Here is a 20,730-nt window from a genome sequence, read left to right as displayed (position 1 = left end):
AGTTAGATGGCTCAGGTGCTTGGGCTCCTGCCACTCAGGCAGGAAATTTGGGTGGAGCATCAGGTTCTTGGTTTCATTCCGGACCAGCCCCAAGTCATTGAGGCCATTTGGGCAGTGAAGCAATGGATGCAAGATATTTCTCTTTCTCTTTCTGCCACTCTATCAAATAACTTTAAAAATATTTAAAATGTTTATGGCCTGGCACAGTAGCCTAGTGGCTAAAGTCCTTGCCTTGCACATGCCAGGATCCCATATGGGCACCGGTTCATATCCTGGTTGCTCCACTTCCCATCCAGCTCCCTGCTTGTGGTTTGGGAAAGCAGTAGAGGACCACCCAGAGCCTTGGGACCTTGCATCCATATGGGAGCATTGAAAGAAGTACCAGGCTCCTGGCTTCAGATTGACTCATCTCTAGCCATTGTGGTACTTGGGGAGTGAGCCAGCGGATGGAAGATGTCTCTGTGTCTCTCCTCTCTGTAAATCTGACATTGCAATAAAAATAAATAAATCTTTTAAAAAATTCAACTTTAAATTATGTTCAGCATTGCTTCTCAGCCTTTTAGTAAAGTGTAAAAAAAATTCAAAAAACTGTTTTGCAAACATAAGTATTCTCTCATTGTAGTTTTTAACTGTATTTTAACCAAACTACCAATATATCAAAGGATTATAATTTTATGTCCCTTTGAGTTAGATCTATATGACTTCCATGCTTTTAAATTTTCAAAATAAAATGACATTTTAAGTCTTTACAAGTGTGCAGCTAAAACATTTCACATTCTAAAACCATTCAAGTAATACATTCTTTTGAATTTAGACTAATGCTTTTAAAGTAAGTAAAATATTAGCTTATCAAATATTAAAAATGCATTATATATATAATGAGAACACTGAAGCATCCTTTGATCTCATAATTTGGGGGCTGGAAAGGTCTGTGGAGACCAACTAATTGCACAACTTCAGTTTTAGATGCTAAATGGGAATCCTGGAATTTCTGAAAATCAGATAGCCTACATTAGGTCAACTTCTCTGTCCTATACCCTTTTAATTAAGCCACATAGGTATTTACGATTAACAGTTATCTTATTCACATTAATACAAAAACACTATTCAAACAGCAACATCAATTAGTGACCTAAAAAAAAGACAATAAGCCGGAAGCAGAAAATTTCATTCTAATTCTACTGCGTGACATGAACTAAAGCACTTAATTGTATTGTGCTTTCCTTCTCCCAATTATAAACATAAGAACTCTAGTAATTTAAGCTTACCTACTTAATTTGGTTGTTGCAAGAACTGGTAATAAAAATAACCCTAAAGCATACAGCATATCTGAATGCAAACTAAATACTTAATAACCAAAGTCCATCTCAACTATATTTAAGCCAAGAAGCAATAAGTATTTTGAGTCATAATTAGGAGGAAGTTTGAAAGAGCTGCCATGTGTCTTTACAACACCTGCACAAGCAAATACTGGGGCATAGCTAACAAGTTCCATTGCTCTTAAATTTTCCCAGTTTTTCATAATCTATCATTATGCTCACCTAAGTCATGTGATACTTATCTGTTGAAGACAAATTAAACTCTATGACTTCTCAAAGGCATCATTGATTTCTATACCACGAGAATTGGATCCATCCTGTAACTAATACGTGCAACACAGAAACCTTGCGAAATACTAGTCCCTAATAGTAAAATACAATTTCCCAGGAGAAATGCACAATTGTCTAGCTTGAACTGACCTTGAAAAACAACCCAAAACTTATCCACTTGGTTCTCTTAGATAAGAAACAGATCTTGGCCCGGCGGTGTGGCCTAGTGGCTAAAGTCCTCGCCTTGAATGCCCTGGGATCCCATATGGGCGCCGGTTCTAATCCCGGCAGCTCCACTTCCTATCCAGCTGCCTGCTTGTGGCCTGGGAAAGCATTGGAAGATGGCCCAAAGATTTGGGACCCTGCACCCACGTGAGAGACCCGGAAGAGGTTCCGGGTTCCCGGCTTTGGATCAGCACAACACCGGCCCGTTGCAGCTCACTTGGGGAGTGAATCATCGGATGGAAGATCTTCCTCTCTGTCTCTCCTCTCTGCATACCTGACTTCGTAATAAAACTAACTAAATCTTAACAAAAAAAAAAAAAAAAAAGAAACAGATCTTGCAACTGGAAGAGTTGGGGAGAAGCAATAAGTCAGTTTAAAATTCTCATGGAATGCAATTGTTTCGAGGGAAAATGTATATTACTATATATAAAATAGTCTGAAAGAAAATAACTAGAGATGTTAATTTAATTTTTTTTAGTCATTAAAAATCTTTCCCTCCTTTGTGCTTACCTGTTTTGTCTGCATTTTGAACATGGATTAATTCTCTGGTATACTCAAAACTGGTTGCTCTTCTTGGAGAAAAAGAACTTTCTTTGGTCCAATATTGAGGGAGCGAAGTGCTATTATGCTCACTTCAAAAAATGAAGCAAGAGTGGTGGAAGTATTAGTTAGTGGTTGTTACAGGAATGGGAAATCGATCTGGGCTTTTTGTGTCTTGATAATGTTTTTAGTTACTTTTGAGGGCAACAGAGAAAGAGCATAAGGAAGAGAATCTGGGGAAACCACTGCAGTATGGGCTTTCACACCCCATAAACACCACAAGGCAGAGCTGCAAACAGTGTCTAACCATTTCTAAGGTCTTACTCGGCAAGCATTCCTTACCCACAGTGTTCAATTCAGGACTCTATGTCTTCCTCTCAAATTTAAACAAGCATCGCTTTCAGTGTTTAATTACAATTTAATGGAAATACTACTTGCATTCAAATTAGCTTTTGGTTTTCGCATCACGAATGTGCATCCAAGTTATTGTGTCATTATAATCTCGTGTTATAATGGCTTCATAATGCAAGTCCCTGCAGGGTTGAATTAGAAGTTTCCTATGGTAATCACCCATCACTATAAATATCATAATCACATAAGCAAAGTCCCCACATTCTTCCACTGCAATCATTTTGACATTGTAAGAGCATTTTAATAGTATTAGCATAGATTCTCCAGAGAAATCATCTCATTGTCACTACATTACCAAATAAGATGAATTGCGATGGAACCAAATCATTGTGATACAAGAACATAAAAAAAACCCCCACAATAGTACACAGTGACAAGGCATTTCACTACTCTGAAAGGTCCTGCATTTGGCAATGAAGTCACCATACATCCCTGAGTTGAATGTATGTCCTTTCACAAGACTATTTTTTACTTTTGGTTTTTCTTCTTTGTTCTGCTAGGACTCACAGCACAGTAAGACTGGGTCAGACCCTCTGTGGTACAGAAACAAAAATCAGACATGATCCTGTCTCCAAGGAGTTTGCATTTTCATCAGTTCACAACAAACGACGTACAGTACACAGACAAACACAAGACTAATGTTTCTAATGAGAAACAAAGAACTGTGACGTAACTAGCACTGCACACTGGTCAGAAAACCAAACAAGGTTTTCTTCACGAGTAAATGTTTAACAATTAACTAGAGGGTTAAACAAAGTAAAGGCCCCGGTGTGGCAGAAGTGGAATGCACCTTCTGAGGGTTGGAAACAATCTGGCTGGCATATCTGGAGGCAGAAAGGCCACCAAAGCCACAGGGACTCCACCATACACCCAAAGGAGCAAGAACTCATTACAAGGCAGGAAACCTCTTTTGTGCAGGTGTGTCCACTGCTTTCAGAGCAGAGAAAGGCAGTTACACCTCATCCTTTACTGCCAAGGGAAGAATGAGCAGAGCTGTTCTGAAACATCAGAGCAGGTAGGGTACAGAGGAGAGAAATCCTGCTTAGAAAAGCACTGCCCAGCCCTCCAGCAGCCTCTTTGCATTGTTTCCATAGATAAACCCGTGGTGTAAAAATGATTATCAAGTGTCAATGACAAATGGCACACACGGCAGAGACTGGCAGGATATAGTGATCATTTGAGGGGCCTTTCCTCTTCCAGTATTCATCTTGGACACTCCAGGGAAATTGAAAATAGATTATCCTAACCCTTATGGAATTCTCTCCACTTCATGTTTAAGTGAGAGCAATGTTACAGTTGGTGTTTGTCTTCATGGCCAACCCAGGGAAGGCACTCTATGAATGTTTGTGGATGGATGAATAAATTAACTTGCCTGAAAAGAATGCACAGCTTTCAGGGCTGCTGTGGGACCAAAAGCACAGGAGACAGATAGGAAGCACACCTTCTCTGGTAACACTAACAGCAGAAGAATGAACCACTGGCAACTCCTGTATTATTGAAGATTGCTTGTCTCTTTGGTTATGGCAAAGAACAATATTTGGAAGGGGTAATGGTCGCTGACTTTCCATTTCTTGGCGCATAGGTGCCTAGGAGACTTCAAAACGACTATGTGGCTCAGTTTCTGAAAAGACATAATAATATTTTCTAACTTGGAAGCCAGAAAGGATGAAGATATGCTCTGTAAATGCTCAAAGCTACCTCTACCAACAAACTCTGGAGCAACATAAACCTGTTACATAAGCAAAATTGGCTGCCTTTCTCTTCACAGGTATTTTAAACCTCATAGGCAAAGCCTCTGTGGAACTTGCTATCCAGTTCTTTGAATTCTTGTTGCACCATCACATAAAGTTACTCTCTCAACTTCTCAGCTTATTCTTTACAGTAACTCCTCCCATGCACTTTTTGTTATGTTAATATCAAAATATACTTTTATTATATTTGATAATCCTTTTTATTATTTGCTGTGTTATTATGTATAGTCAGATTAAAATCAGGAACTTGGAATGTTTAAATCCACATCTCTTTGCCGGAACAACAGTATGTTTATTGTGGTGAAAATATTTAACCACTTAGAAAAATATTAGAAGGGTGGGCATCATGGTACTGGTTGTTAAACCCCACTTGCACACTCCTATAGGGATATGTGGGATGCTCACACCCATATCTGAGTGTCCGGGATCAAGTCCCACCTGTGCTTTAAATCCAGCTTTCTGTCAACATATCTAGGGGACAGTAGTTGTAAAGCTCCCATAGTAGAGTCCCTGTTAGCCACACAGAAGACATGTATATTGTTCCAAACTCCTGGCTTTCACCTGACCCAGCCTCAGTCCTGCGTGAATTTAGAGAATAAACCAGGAAATGGAAGATCTCTGTTCCTGTCACTTTCAAATAAATAAGAACAAAATTTTCAAAAAGGAAAAAAATATAGGTTGTCTTCAGTTTCACCCAACAGAAATTCCTGAGTCATTAGGTTAGCCTTAGCCATTAGCCAAATTCAAGAGGTCAATTTTTATTAACAATAGTCATCACTACCTGTAAACCTTTGTGTGCCATCAAAATTGTTAATCATATGTTAAATGGAAAAATGGATACATACAGGTCAACATAATGCTCTTCTGAACATGTTATAAGAAGAAGAAAAGTTTGAGCTTTACCAACTGTATACATATTACAAGCATAGTTGATACACAACAATTGTATCTTTGGACAATTGGTTATGCTACAGATCCCACCTTCCTCATGAATAAAACAAAGCCATTGAACAAAGCGATCTGTAAACTTTCCTTCCATATGACGGAAGAAAGCAACCTTGAAGTCAGTGCTGACATCAGCAACAAATTTCCACCAAGTCCATTTACAATATGTTGTTAAAATAGTTGTCTATTTGTTTAGTGTCCAGTACTCATAAGACCTATTTGAACTCACTGTGAGAGATCAGAAAATGCCACTCGAAAATGACCACATGAGCCTAAGGTTTATTTTGAACAGAAGCAATTGGGACTCAATAAATGCATGGAGAAAAACAGACTAACATGAAGCTGTGGACTTTCCATTGAAGATGTCCCCTGAAATACCTAGAGATAAAAGAGCTACTGCTGTCATGGAAGACAGCCAACCAACATCAAGATGAGTGTTCAGAGAAAGATCTATTTGCAACAGCGCATCTTCCATGACATCACCCATTTGTTTCCATCTGAACTTGTCACTTGAAGGCTGTCAAAAAAATAATAATAACGTAGACTGACATGGCAGAATGGTTAAGCTGCTGGGTGCAAAGTCAGCATTCCACACATGATCAGCTGTTTCGGCTGTTTCAGCCCTAGCTGCACTTTTTCTGATCCGGTTTCCTGCTCTTGTGCATTGGAAGGCAGTGAAAGATGGCCCAATTACTTGGGTCTCTGCACCCATGTAGGAAACCAAGATGAAGTCCCTGGCTCTTGGCCTGTTTCAGCAGCTATTTTGGAAGTGAACCAGCAGATGGAAGATCTCTCTCTTTCTCTGTATGTCTTTCAACTTAATTAACTAATTAATTAAACCTTTTTTAAAAAATCCCCAAATCTCAGCTTAAGGTCTTATTGATTTTTTTTCCCTCTGGAATAATTTGTAAGTCAGTTTTCTTACAGGGTTGATGTGGAGGGGGACTTCATTATGCTGACTTATCTCTATTTTAACCATCTTCCAAAGAACTTTCTGAAGAACTACCATAGACGATGATTTGGAGAACAGATCTGGAGGTGACCCCATGTCACTTGCAGGTGAAGGAAGGGAACAGGCAACATGTATTGCCTCACAATAGCACAGAAGCACATGGATGCAGGTATAGTTTGCATTACATAAAAGAAAATCATGGATGTACCACAAACATGTTAAGGCACTTGTGAATGAAACAAGAAATAAAGAATGTTCTTCAGCTTTGGTTTCTTTGGTTCTATATGCATGAAGAAAGATTACATCAGTTTTGAAATAGTCCTTCCACATACAAGCTCTATGATTTCATGTAGAGGGGTGTTAACTGGCTTCTGCAGTAGCTTTCCCAATACTTTAATTTTTGAGAAATAGAGAGTAAATGCGCATATACCAATAGGTACATTAGAAAATCAGACAGAATATTTTTATGCACAGAATGTGAAACATATTGGTACTTCTCTTTGTAAAAATTATTTTTCTGATGTTCCATTATGCAAACCACAATACAGCATTTACTTTACCATAAATAACAGATTCTTACTAACAGATGAATGAAATAATAGTACTCCCCAAACCTGAAGTTCCAGATTGCTAATTATTTTATTATCACTGTTTATACAGTGTTTCTCCCTAATGCCTGAGAATAAGAAGAAAACAGAGGCACAGGTATACAACAATAGAAGTTGTATTAGTTCTTAAATCAATGATTGCCTAAGCAACTGGAAACTGTTGGCTATTTCCTAAGTAACAGCTACAATGATTCACTGTCCATATGCCTGATTATATGTTCACATGAATACATATATAAGTACAAATATAGGGTGTATATACACATGCAAGAACAAACATAGGGTATATATGCAATATCTACAGTTCTTAATTATCACAGCACAGTTGCAGAAACTATTCTGACACTTTGCATCAATTTAAGCAAAAAAGAATTATTCTATAGTAGCTGATGAAATTAATTTAAAAATTGTGCATAGTCTGCTTGAGTTTTGTCATTTTCTGAAAAGTGTGATTTATAACCTCTTGGTAGTTCAAATTGGTTTTAGATGACATAAAGGCTTTTAAAATGCTTCTAAATATATTTTTTTATTTCAGCGTGTTTTAAAAAAGAAAAGTTTTAGAAGCACAAACTTGTGATTTCATGGGCATTATTATTTCTTAGGATGAGGTTAAAGTCAAAAGAGTGATTTACTTTAAAGAAAATGTTAAGTAATTAGTAAAAAGGTAGTACATAGATACAACAACCACTCTTTTTTTTTTTTTTACATTTTTCTTCTTTATTTTGATGATTTATTTACTCACTTATTTTGAAAGAGAGACAGGGATATATTGCATCTTTTAGTTCACTCCATAAAATGAATGCAACACCCAAGGCTTTGGATGCTAAAGCCAGAATCCAGACATCAGGAGCCAAGAATTTCATGACGGTCTAAGTCTTGTACAACAGGGACTCACATTCCCAAACCATCATCTGCTTGTTCCAAGGAACTGTAGCAGAGAGCTGGTTTGGAAGCGGGTAGCTGGGATTCCAGCCTGCATTCCTTAACTAACAGCGTGGCATTGCCAGATCTGGTTGTAGGATTCTTATCTAGTGTCCTATTTGTTGCTCCAAATTTCTACCTCAATTCACCTTTTTATGTTTATATTTATATCCTTTCTTTTTTTTGTGCAATTTTTTATTATTATTAATTTCATTGCATAATGTGACACATTTGTTTTTATGCACTGGAATTCCCCCCACCCCTCCCCAAACCCTCCCCCCACCCCCACGGTGGATTACTCCACCTAACAACCACTCTTGATATGAGAATAAATCAAGTTTGACAGGAATTGATGAATATTATCCTGAGCTGGTAAAAATTAAAGGGCATTCCAACATCCTTGCACTGTTTTCTAATGCATTCATTTTCTTTCATCTGTTAAGGAACGAACTCTTTTCCTGTGGATAATATTCCCCTAGACTCATCAGAAATACAATCTTGATTTCTGATTAGACATAGAATGCTGAAGTATCCAATCTTAACACCAAGACCTTTTTTTTTTAAAAAAAAAATTACTTCTGTAACTGTTGACATGGCTTTAAATGATGCTGGTTTAAAAATGTAAGTATGATGTCTATTACAAAGAATATGGATGAAGACATTATGGTCAGATATCATACAGCTACTTAAAAAGCTTACGAGGACATATAGACTGAAACTTAATCCATCTTTTTTTAATAGAAACAACATATAAGAAACCCTCCTTAATGTAAATGTTGCAAAGTTACCACATAATTTTTTCTGAGAATAATTAATGCAAACTTATTTTGGCTAAAGTGTTACTAACACATAAATAAAAAAGAAGTAGAAATTAATTCACAAAAACTTTAGCATCACTACATAATGCATTATGAACATTTCACTTAAAATATTTTATCCAAAAAAGAATTTCTATGCTAATCTTTTTTAACTTCATCACAGCAAGACTAAGAAGCAGCAAACATCAAAGAACTTTTCCTAATACAAATTGTGTTTTATGTATTACAATTTTAACAATTAAATAAAATGAAAGAAACAAGACTTCTCAAGACTCTCCTTTTACACTTGAGACTCCCAGTCTGCTCAAATATCCTGATGGACAGAAAGTGAAAAGGCACAGCCTAGGAGGAATGAAAAACGCCCTCAAAAAGGGTTTTCACGACACTATCTACCAAAGCGTGGCCCTCCCTGGACAGGTCCCAGAACAAACGTGGCTGCAAAGTCAAAGCCTTGGTGTTGTCAGTACTTGGAATGTTACATTCTTTACAATTCACACACCGATCTGATGGAAAACAGCAAGTTACCCAGGAAAAAGAGGAACACCCTTGAAGGTGCACTTTACTGAATGAAAACGGGGCAAGCTCAAAGCAGCACAAAAGCCAAAGAGACTCCGTCAACCCTAGGACATCACACGGAATCGTGGGCCTTCCAGTTCAGCTTATGGTCGTTTCCAGCCCTAAGTGTGGAGGCCAGCAGAACGTCATAAGGCAGTGGTAGCAACGGTCAAGTCAGGCTTCAAAGCATCCCTCCTCTAAAGCACGCTTGTTGGACAGCTCTTCTTGCCCACTGTCAGCCATCGGAGCCCTCCTGCATTAGCACAGGCCATTTCTGTAGTATTGATCAGAAGGCACTAAGCAGCTGTGGTGCATCAAGGGCAAGCGGCTTCTTCCTGAATTTCTGTGTTTGGTGGATTTGTGCAATGGCAGATGGACAGTCTCTGAAGTCAAAGACTGCACAGGAGAAGCTGCTGCCTTAAAGCCTGCAAGACTTGAACGCCAGAAAGGTTGGACTCCTGGGAGTAATAGACATGCCACATGCCAGACAGTAATAAAAGCATACATGATATCAGCTGGGCCAATACCAGGAAAAACCCTCTATGGCCAATCTTAGCAAAGGGTTCAATAATAGTTTTTGATGGAATCATGTATTTTCTAACATCATGTTTCATTTCTTCTTTAAAGTATCCTTTTCTTTAAACTTTGTAAAGGGAAATACTCAAAATTTCACAAATGTAGAGAAATTGTATAGTGAATACATACACATATCTCTCACTCAGCTTCAACAATAAGACAATTTTTAAAGGGAGCAATGTCTCCCAACCTCTTTAAAACTCCCATTTGCCCCCAAATATTACAAACGTACACTTACATATCAACATAACAGTCCTCTGAAGATTCCTGCCTATCAATTTGCTACAAAAGATTTTATTTAAGGATTAGGAAAAAAAAACATTATTCTTTTCTGAAGGGCCATAAGCAGGCTTTCCAGAATCTACATGGTAGACGTGCACCAACAATGGACAAATCACACTCTTTTATGCTGTCCAATTTCCCATTTTTCACTTTAAATGTCAGAGATTTTCCAGCTTCTCAGGCTCACATCTCTCTTCAGGGATTCTTTTGCATTCATTCTTAGACATTTTCAGTTGATATGGAAACAATAACATACAGGACACTGAAGCTACTTGAGCAGCAGGTAAAGGAAAAAGAGCTGAGACAGGACCACAACTTACTTGAATCATTTTGTCCTTTTATTAAATAAAAATTGAAAGGCTGCAAGGCAAACAGATGGATATATAGATGAAATGAGATCTATTTGATAGTTCGCTTGCCAAATCCCCTCCATGGCCAGGGCTAGGCCAGACTGCAGCCAAGAGCTGATAACTCAGTCTGGGTCTCCACTGTGGGTGGCAGGGATGAAGTACTGGAGCCGTCACATCACCTACCACCAGCCCCAGTGAGCCTTAGCAGGATTGGCAGTAGGACCAAAACCCAGGGACTCTGATAAGGCGTACACGCCCCAAATCTAATGTCACCATCACTAATATCAAACATTTACCTCTTTTTTTTTTTTTTGCTCTTTTTGATGGCGTTAAGTACATGGAGGAATCATAGCAAACGTTTTAATTCAGAGAGAAAATTCTGGCTGGAAACATGTGCAAGTTGTTATGTCAAATATTATAGATTGATTATGCACATGCTTTAACTACTTAATGCATTTTATCCAATTCATTTGAATGATGTTGCTTCAGTCTGTAACTAGTCATTCCCATGTTTTAATTCACAAGTATAAAATGTTCCTCAAATCATGTTCCTGAGCTGATCTGCATTCATCTTCTGGCAGCTCAGACTTGGTAAACAAAATCAAAATAACATAATCTCCCCCAAACTGGTATCTGCAGAGTCCCCTAGTACTGCAAGTCTGCACTATGGGAAGAGCTGTGTGGCCCCATCCATGAGGAGTCATATGGTGCGGCCCTAACCCTCAGCACCTCACAATGCTATACTGTGAACAGAGGGGTACAGAAATTCAAATGTGGTCATCGAGGGAAGCCCTAATCCAATAGGACTGGTGTCCTGAATAACAATAAAGAAGTTAAAAGTATGTCATCATAAAAATTAAAAAAATAATAAAAATGAGAATGGAAGTAGGAGGGAGAGTGTGGGCAGGAAGGATGATGGAGTGGGAAGCACCATTCTGCTCTTAAATCTGTATATATGCAATGCATGGCATTTGTTCACCTTTTACAAATAACACAGCAAAAGAAAACGGAAAGAATGATGCACAGGCAGGCACAGAAGGGAGCCCCAGGGAGGAAAAGAGGGGCCCCACAAAGCAAGCCGGCAGTTCTTAGAAGAAACCAAGCTTGCACATCTCAGGCTTCTAGCCATCGGAAGCATGAGAAAATGAATTTCTGGGGTTGACACCCTCAGTTTGTGAAGGTGTAAGAATGAGATAAATTTGAATTTTTCAAAATCTTGAAAATATTTAAAAATCAACACACATAAAACTTTGAAAATGGTACACAATATCAAGAATGGCTTGTGATAAACACTAATATTGAGGATATTATAGACACAAAAAGCACTAAATTAACAGCAGAACTTACCAATATGTTCTGCAAAGTGCTTTCTAGACACCAAATAATTATCCAATGAAGCACCACAAGATAAGCTATTATTACTCAGAATTTAGTGAAAAGGGCTAATAATTACTATTTTAACAGTTTTTGTGAAGAAAGATAATGTTTTTAGTATACGCAACTTAACACACCCTGCACATTTTTTTTAAATGAACACAGAACAGAAAATCCAAAATGTGGACTAGATGAATTCAAGGGGAATCAGAGATGAATACAAACTCACAACCTTGACCTACAGAAACAGAGAGTTTAATATGCAAAGCCGAGGTCAGAATTGGCAGAAAGCTATTTATGTATATTGCCAATACTCAGTATGGCAGGATGACAATAGACAATCTTTGGTCGTGCCCTGAACAATGTAATTCATCACATGAGTGCTTGGGGCAGTCATGTCCAACCAATTTATCATCATCATATCACTCGTCTGGGTGCGAGAAGGGGGAGAACTTTGATTGCTAACCTCTGGGGAGAGTGGATTTATAGCCGACAAGGCGAAGAATGCCGCACGGCTCTGCCCGAAGCAGAATACTCCCTGCTTCGCTTCTGTTAAGTCAGAGCAAAAGAGTGAACATGTCGCCTCCGGGACATTTGCAGCAAAATCTAGGTCTGACACTGTTACACCCCAAATAAGACAGCCAGGGAATCAGATTTAAACTACTGTTTGAAGCTGTACAAAAAAAAAAAAAAAATTAGTCAGTGATTAAGAACAGAGGAATCATTTCAAATGTTTGTTACTAACAAAATAATGTCTGAAATGAATTCATTGATAGCTACATTTGGGAAACATGTCTCTTTACATCTTATCTATGAAGATTCCTATGTATTAGAGTACTTGCAAGTTTACTGAAAATTAAATACATATAACACACATATATAGTATTTTTCAATATAAATGACAGCCCTAAATATTACCCCTTCCAGGTAGGCACCAACTCTGTAAGTATTTTACACTTTAATGTGGGCTGCTCTTATAGAATATAATCGAACATCTAAATGCCATTTTTGCCGCCTTTGATTAAAATCATGAGGTTGCCTAGAGCAGTACTGAAAACGGGTACCATCATTTCTCCACCTGTAAGAGGAGCATTAGCCTTAATGTAACCAAGAGAGAAGGCGTGGGAACACGGGCAGACAATCTACTTAGCAGAGCCTATTTTTCAGCAAATCTTCTTGGAATTTACCCTGCTCCATCATGCTCAGAAGGACCAGAACACCTGCAACATTGTACTCAGAATGGAACAGAACACTGCTGTAATGAAGTAACGCTGCAAGAAACCAACCGAGTCACATCACACGTGAAGATATATGCTGCTGGAGCTTGAAGGGCCCTCCCACGCCCCCTTCCTACATCCTGAGCAGTGCACTCCTACCCCCCACCCCACCCCCACCAACTCTTGCTATGAAAAGATAAAATCCTTAGCAAACTGCCTCTTAGGTAAGCAAATTGTGCAGGGAAAGACACCTTCCCACTGTCTGCTTTGCTGGTCACAAGCAAACAAAGCTGCCCTTTGAGCAGCTCCCACCTGAAGTGATGGCTTGGCAATATCCCCAGCAAATACTGAACAGCCTCCTGGCGCTGGCTAACAATAAGACAAACCTGGCACAACACCTTCCCCAAGGCTCTCGAGACATCTGGATAAACTAGAGGCAGAAATCCTGGGACACATTGTGGCTCAGACCTCACTTGAATATGTCAGGCAGGCTCAGCTAGGTTATACTGCCGTAACACATCACCACACTCAGGGTCCATTTCCAGCTCAGCACACACGTGTAACACGAGTGGCACAAGGCTCTACTCATTGTCCTCACTCCAAGGCACTCAGCCACAGCCGCCACTACCTGATGGTCACTATGGCAGAGGTAGACAGTGACCGATCTTTCACTGGCTCTTAAAACTTTTACCGAGAGTGACATATGTTACCTTATTTCATTGGTCAAACAAGTCACATGGTTGCTCTTATTGGAAATGGGACAGAAGTGTGTATAAACCTCATGACTCTTACACTGAACAGGCGGGGATACCAGAGAGGATATAGCTTGCAAGAAACACACACTCTTCACCACAGGGTACGTTTATGCCAGGTGGCCAGGTGGGACCAGGTATTTTCTTTCTTTTTGTTTTAAAAGTGAGGGAGGATGTTTATGGATGAGAAGACTTTTGTTATAAAAATCTTAAGAGGAAAAACCTGGACCATTGAAAATATACCAGTAAAAGCAGTGAAAGCAAACAGAATGAGGCCACATTTGGTGTACAAAAAAAAAAAAAATTCACAATCATTTCAGTCCATGGATAAAGAGCAGAATACAGCTTCGTTAAGAATTCTCAGCACCAATCCTGTATGATTTTCTGGGATATTTAGGATGCCTGAAGAGAGAGCCTGTTCATGTAGTAACACTTGAAAGCATATGGTAGTGAGGGTGGACACGTTCCAAGCTCCTCCCATGTTCAGCATTTGTTTTCAAACTGAACTGGAAGAGGAGTCTCTGAAATTCTTGAATTGCATTCTCAACTTCACTGGATCCAGAGGGAGCCCCTGGCCAAGCCCCAGACCAGGAAAGCACCGAGCGCCCGAGCACACTCTGACTTGTCATAACCAGAAATGTTCTATCTACACAAGACATGTTCTCTTGTTCTCTGTTCCTTTCAGGCTCAAAATCTAACTATAGATACTCCAAACTGTTTTTTACTTTAGCCAAGTTCAAGGTATGTTTTACCTTCCATGGCACTCTGCCCAATGTGGCCTCCTACCTCATTAGCTCCCTTCCCTGCAACCCTCCTGCATTGCCCTCTCAGTGTTGGGTTTCCTGGGCCTGGGTTTAAGGATCTCTTCCTTTCTTTATTTACATTCCATCCCTGGGTGTTCTTACACATTTCCAGAGGTCATATACATCATAACTAGAGACTGCCAAATAGACCAGTTTGCACGTAAAATATATAGAATATCACATGGGAATAAGCAATCCAGAGAAAACATAAAGTGAGCAGGAGGACAGGTGCACGAGGTGCTGCAACGCTTGCTTGTTTATTAAAAAACTACTGTGTGGTGATAACCACACACAGAGTATTGCATGTAAGGCGATTTGCTACAGTACATGACACATAGCAGATACTGTCCTGATATTTTTTTAAAAGAATTAATTATGTATTAAAAGCCATAGTGATGCAGACAGCATGAGACCTTTCAACCTTTGGTGCACTCCCCAAAAGCCAAGAGTAGGTCAAGCCAGAACCAGAAGCCCATACCTCCATTTCATTCACGTCTCTCATGTGAATGGCAAGGACCCAAGCATTTGAGCACCATCTGCTGCCTCTCAGGCACATTAGTAGGAAGTTGGATCAGAAGTGGAGGCATGCTTCAATCCCAGGCGCTCTTATACAGCACGCAGTCATGCCAGGAGGCAGCACAACCCACTGCATCACAACACCCTCCCCCAAGGAATATTATTTTAAATAAGGTGATTAGAAAGACCCCACTGGTAAAGGGACATCTGAACACCACATTCTCTGCTTCTACTGCCAATATCCTTATCTATGCCATCACATGTTTGGGCTTAATAGTCACCTCATATCACTCCCCCTGCCTCACACCCTTCAGTGACTTCCTATTGATATTTTGTTAAAAACAATATAGACTCCTACAAGGTTGCACAAAGCCCTGATAACCCTGCTGCATTTGCCTTCCAACTTCATCTTGATCCTATCATTTAGCCATAAAGCCCTCCAGCAGTTTCTAGAATGTACCAAGTTCTTTCATACCTCCTCTGCCCTGGAGTACCCCAGTGAAATGAGGATCCAGGAACTCAATCCAGGTCTCCACACGGTGTCAGGGACCCAACAACTTGAGATGTTATCTGCTGCTTTCCCGGTTACATGCACCTAGAAAGATACAATCATGAGTGAAGCCAGGACTCAAAACCCACTCCGGGTACTCTTAGATGTCCTGAGTGGTGTCTTAACCACTGTGTCCAAGAGGCAGCTACTTGTTGTTTGTTTATTGGTTCCTTCTGATCATAACATAAATCCCAAGAGACAGGTATCCTCATTTGTCCTGCCCTTTGTTGTAACCGTGGTGTGTAATGAGGTACAAACTGTGCATTCTCTTCATTGAGTAGCACAGGCCCTTCCTGACCAGTTGATCATGTCAGGACTAAATTTGACCAAAAAGATCAAGTGGTAAGATGGTGTCATAAGCTATTTACAAATTCAATGAATTGCATAAATCCATACATTATTAGATCAAGTAAAGACCATTTTGTGCCCAGATAAGCAACTTGTACAGACACACAGCTGGGACTAGAACTGTAATAACAGGTCCAGAGGTCTTTAATGCATCCATCTCTGTGACATCCCTGGTGAACAAGGGGCAGAGTTGTGAGGTAGTTAAGTGTGATGCTGAGCCAAGAAGCCAGTCCACAGCCTCTGGAATCAGACACACACACACACACACACACACACACACACACAGAGTTGCCTCTTAACTTTCTGAAATCAAGGAACACAAAGAAGATGTGTGGCTATTTTGATCTGGGAATCTAAATTACATTATCTTGGTAGCATCTTAACATCAAAGCCACAACAGCCTCCACCAATGAAACAGAATTGCCAAAGCTGGGTCCCACTTTACCACTTTGATGTTCAAAACTTAAGTTACTGGCTTGCTATTAGCAGTCAGCAAGGTGCCAGCTGGGTTTTTCTTAGCAGCATGCCTGGTGACCTTTGGAATTAGATCAAGCTGATAGAACAAAGGCTGTACACCTTTAGGGCCCATGTAAGACTTAACAGGTCGGGAAGATGGCAGAGTCTTCGCTCTCTTCTTCCTTGCAGACCTTCATTCCCTGTGACAATGTGTGTGAGGATCCTTCAGGGCAAAAATAAAAGCCTGTGGGTATTCCCCACTACACAGACGACTGAAAGAGGTACGAACTCATGTTTGCTCTTATGCCACCCTTACCACTATCACCTAACACCTGGTTAAGTGTTGGAATAAAGGACAAGGTCGAGGCCCTGAATTAGGCATCAGAGGTTCAGAGCACACGGGGTGCGGGAAAAGAGCAGGAACAGGTGCCCCCACCCACCCCGCTCTCCCCTGGAGCCAGGCTAGTGGCCGCGCGTGCCCGGCCCTCGCCTCCCCACCTCCGCCCGGGGCCCCTAGCTTCCAAATCGAGCCTGACAGGACTTTAGACTTTAGGTTTGACAGAGCCCAGTACAGCTTCTGGGCCTGCGGGTTCTGTCTTTGCAGCCTCCGCGGCAAGGCGCACAGGGCCCCAGCGCAGGCCCCTGGCACGGCCCTTGCCCGGGGCAGGCCTTGGCGCGCTCAGCTCGGCGGCGGGCGCCTCCAGGCGCCGGGTCCCACCCTTCCCACCCGGCCCACAGTTCCTGCCTCCGCTCAGGTCCTGGCCCTCCTGTCCTCCGCTCACCGCCGCGTGCCGCCGTCGCCCTGGCACCCTTCGGCAAGGAAAAGTTTCTTACAGTCTCCCCTGTCGCTTCCCACTTCACCTTCCCCCTCGGGTCTCGTCTCCGCCCCCGGTTACAGGCCAGGCCACGCCCCACCCCGTCCTCGGCCACGCCCGCCTTCAAGGCCGAGTTTGGGTTCTCGCCAGCCATCAGCGAAGCTTGCTCCTGGGCAAGCCTCTCGCTTGAAGCTGCAGGTTCTGGGCAGCGGCAAGGAGCTGGGACCCCCATTCTCCGCAGAGTCTGTTTGGACATTCTTGAGTATCCTGAAAGTGCAGGCTTCTCATCGCACTCTAATTGGAATGACTCAGAAGAATGAGGGATAAGATTAGGGCACAGGATCTCCATTTTGGGGCATTTTCTCAATTCCAGGTGCCCGGAGAATCTCCTAGAATGCTGGAGTCCTTTTGTAATTCTCCAAAGGACGATACATCAGTTGGTGCACTGGCCGTTTGGTGTCACAATATGGCCTGGATCCCCACCATGAATGCACAGGACTTGCCCTTTATGTTTCATGCCTTGGGGCTTGTGCTGCCTCATCTGTAGAGGACTTCACTGCTCCAGGCACTTTACGCCACTGCAGCAGGCTTAGTGAGTGCGTGTCAGTCTGCTTGCAAAACATGACTACCATAAACAGTAGTGCCAGTAAATACGTCATTGTCTAGTTTTATCCTGCATTTTCACAGAGAGGATGAACACTCGAAGAAAGAACCTATGGGTGCTATTTCCAAATAGAGATAATAATAATAGTAATAATAATAAATGATGCTTATGAAGGCTAAGTCTGCTTAGTAATTGGGTATTTGTTATCTTTGTTATTATTTATTTGAAAGGCGATTACACAGAGAGTGGGATGGAGAGAGAAAGAGATCTTCCATCCACTGGTTCAGATGCCAAATGCCTGCAATGACTGAGCCAAGCTGAAGCCAAGATCCAAGAACTCCTTTTGGGTTTCCCATAATAATGGCAGGGGTTTAAGCACGTGGGTCATGTTTTCTTGGGTGCATTATCAGGGGACTGGATTGGAAGTGGGGCCACTAGGACTCAAACCAGCACTCTTAAAATGAGATGTTGGCATTGCAGTTGACCACTCAACCCACTGGGCCACACACTAGACTCAGTTATCTGTTATCTTGTTAAATTTTTACAGTAGCCTATACATAGTAGGATCTGTCAGGCTTAGAGATGATATCTTGTTAAAGACTGATGTTGGAACCCAGTTTGGTTGACACGAATCATTGTACAACAGCTTCTAATAAAGAGTGGGAAACGTTGCGGGTGGAGGTCAAGATTGTGCAGACACTGGTATCCCATATACGATTGGCAGTTTAAATGCTGCTACTCTGCTTCCAATCTAGCTTCCTGTTAATGCACCCAGGAAAGCAAATAATGGCCTAGACGTGCTTTGGAAGCCATGTGGGATACCTGGATGGAGCTCCTGGCTTCTGTCCTCAGCCTGGCCCAGCCCTGGACATTACAGCCATTTGGACAGTGATCCATTGGATTTAAAATCTCTCTCTCTCTCTGGTCTTCCATTCCTTTGTTGCTCTGCCTTTCAAATAAATAAATAAAAGAATGGAGTAATTGGGTAAAAGGAGGCTAGGAAGTGAGGAAAAACAGGAGACAGAATTCTTTTCTTGTTGATTTTATTTTTGTTTTTGAAGGTGGGTGAAATATGAGATGTTACTGAAAGAAGGTTGATAAACAGTAGGTGGGGAAGAGTACTGAGTAGAACAATGATTAATAACAGGGGCATCTGGGTACATCTTTGGAACGGGGAAGTCCAAACATTAGGGAGCAATAGGATAAGATGAATGCAGAGGTGAAGGAACACAGAAGCATGAGTACTGGGTGAGCTATTATGAGAAATGACGGGTTCATAGCAAAGGTGTATAATGGATAGGTGGATTAAGGGAGGTTTGAAGAGTGGTTTCAGTTCTGGCTTCCACTTCTGTTGCTTGTGCTGCAACCTGGAAGTCATATATGAGTCCCTGCTCATGGTTGTTGAAGAGAGGTCTAAAAGTGCATTATTTATAATGTTATGAATTTTAGTAGTCCATGCTGCCAGATGTGGAATTATACACAAGGTTCATGATAAAAAAACGACTTCAGTTTTTCTTTATGGAAGTTACTAAATTCTCCACTGCCCACATTAAACCCATTGAGCAAGATTTGTGATGGATTTTATAGGCAGGCTCTTATTTCTATGCTTTGCTCCTTCCAAAGATAGTGTCCCAGGGAAATGATGCTAGGTTTATTTCTCTTTAAAAGAAGAGAAACTACCAAGAAATTAAAAATCGCTATGCAAGAGACTTATTTTGTGAACTTTATCAGACTGTTGTTAATAGTTATGTTCAAACAATGGGATGGAGGATCATATAAACACAGTATACTATGGTGTCTAAACTTTTACACACATAGTACTGGGCTATGTAAGGGAATTACTTCTCATGGTGCAGACGACTTAGCTGAGCATCAAATGCTATTGTACTTTAAAAAATAAATAAGAATTTCTTCAGTACCAGTCTCAAAATCTAGTCCAGGGAATAAACAGAGAGGAAGGATACAATGGCTCTTTGATGATACTCTGATGTCCAAAAGAATAATGTGGCATCAAGTTTGTACATAACTAATTTTTTCAAGAAAGATTTATTTTATTTTTATTTGAAGGACAAAGTTACAGAAAGAAGGATAGACAGAGGGAATCTTCCGTCCCTTGGTTCACAACCCAAATGGCCACAATAGCCAGAGCTGCACTGATCCAAAGGCACAACCTCTCCTGCTTTCCCAGGCCGTAACAGGGAGCTGGATCGGGAGTGGAGCAGCAGAGGCTGAGCTGGCACCCATGTGGGATGCCAGTGCTGTAGGAGGAAGCTTAGCCTACTATGCTTTGGTATCCATCACCCAAAATATTTTTTAAATTATTGCACCTTTAGCATTCTTTCTTCTTCTTCTTCTTCTTCTTCTTCTTCTTCTTCTTCTTCTTCTTCTTCTCTCTCTCTCTCTCTCTCTCTCTCTCTCTCTCTCTCTCAAGATTTATTTGAAAAGCAGCTACACAGAGAGATGGGGACTGATATTCACTCCTAAAAGGCTGCAAAGGACAGAGCTTTGCCAGGCTAAAGTAGGAGTTTGGATTTTCCTTCTGATCTCTCAGGTGAGTACAGGGACCCAAACTCTGGAGTGATCGATCATACACTGCTTTTTCAGGCACAGTAGCAAACAGCTAGATTGGAAGCAGAGAAACTGGGATTAAAACTGGCACCCCTCTGGGATGCCGTGATGCAGGTGGTGGCTTTACCTGCTGTGCCACAGTGCTGTCCTCCCTCCCCTCACTTCACTTTTAAGTCTTTCCTACTGGAGAAGCTTCACTTGGTA

At 41.0% G+C, this 20,730-nt stretch overlaps 1 protein-coding gene across 3 annotated transcripts in view; it reads right to left on the bottom strand.

Moving 5' to 3' along the window:
* The window catches only part of PTER (phosphotriesterase related), a 73,699-nt gene extending 56,276 nt beyond the window's left edge, over positions 1-17,423 (bottom strand). For 2 of the 3 annotated variants that reach the window (XM_058669296.1, XM_058669294.1), the window contains exons 1-2: positions 17,322-17,423; positions 15,661-15,780 (exon numbers count right to left, since the gene is read on the bottom strand). The gene's annotated coding sequence lies outside the window, so the exon portion shown is untranslated. The remainder of the gene's footprint in view (positions 1-15,660; positions 15,781-17,321) is intronic. The other variant, XM_058669295.1, reaches the window with a different exon arrangement.
* Positions 17,424-20,730: the final 3,307 nt, after the last annotated feature.

The sequence above is a fragment of the Ochotona princeps genome, chromosome 10 (assembly GCF_030435755.1).
Source record: "Ochotona princeps isolate mOchPri1 chromosome 10, mOchPri1.hap1, whole genome shotgun sequence".
Lineage (NCBI taxonomy): Eukaryota > Metazoa > Chordata > Mammalia > Lagomorpha > Ochotonidae > Ochotona > Ochotona princeps.
Note: the sequence above shows the minus strand (reverse complement) of the source record. Positions and strands in the feature narration are given on the sequence as shown.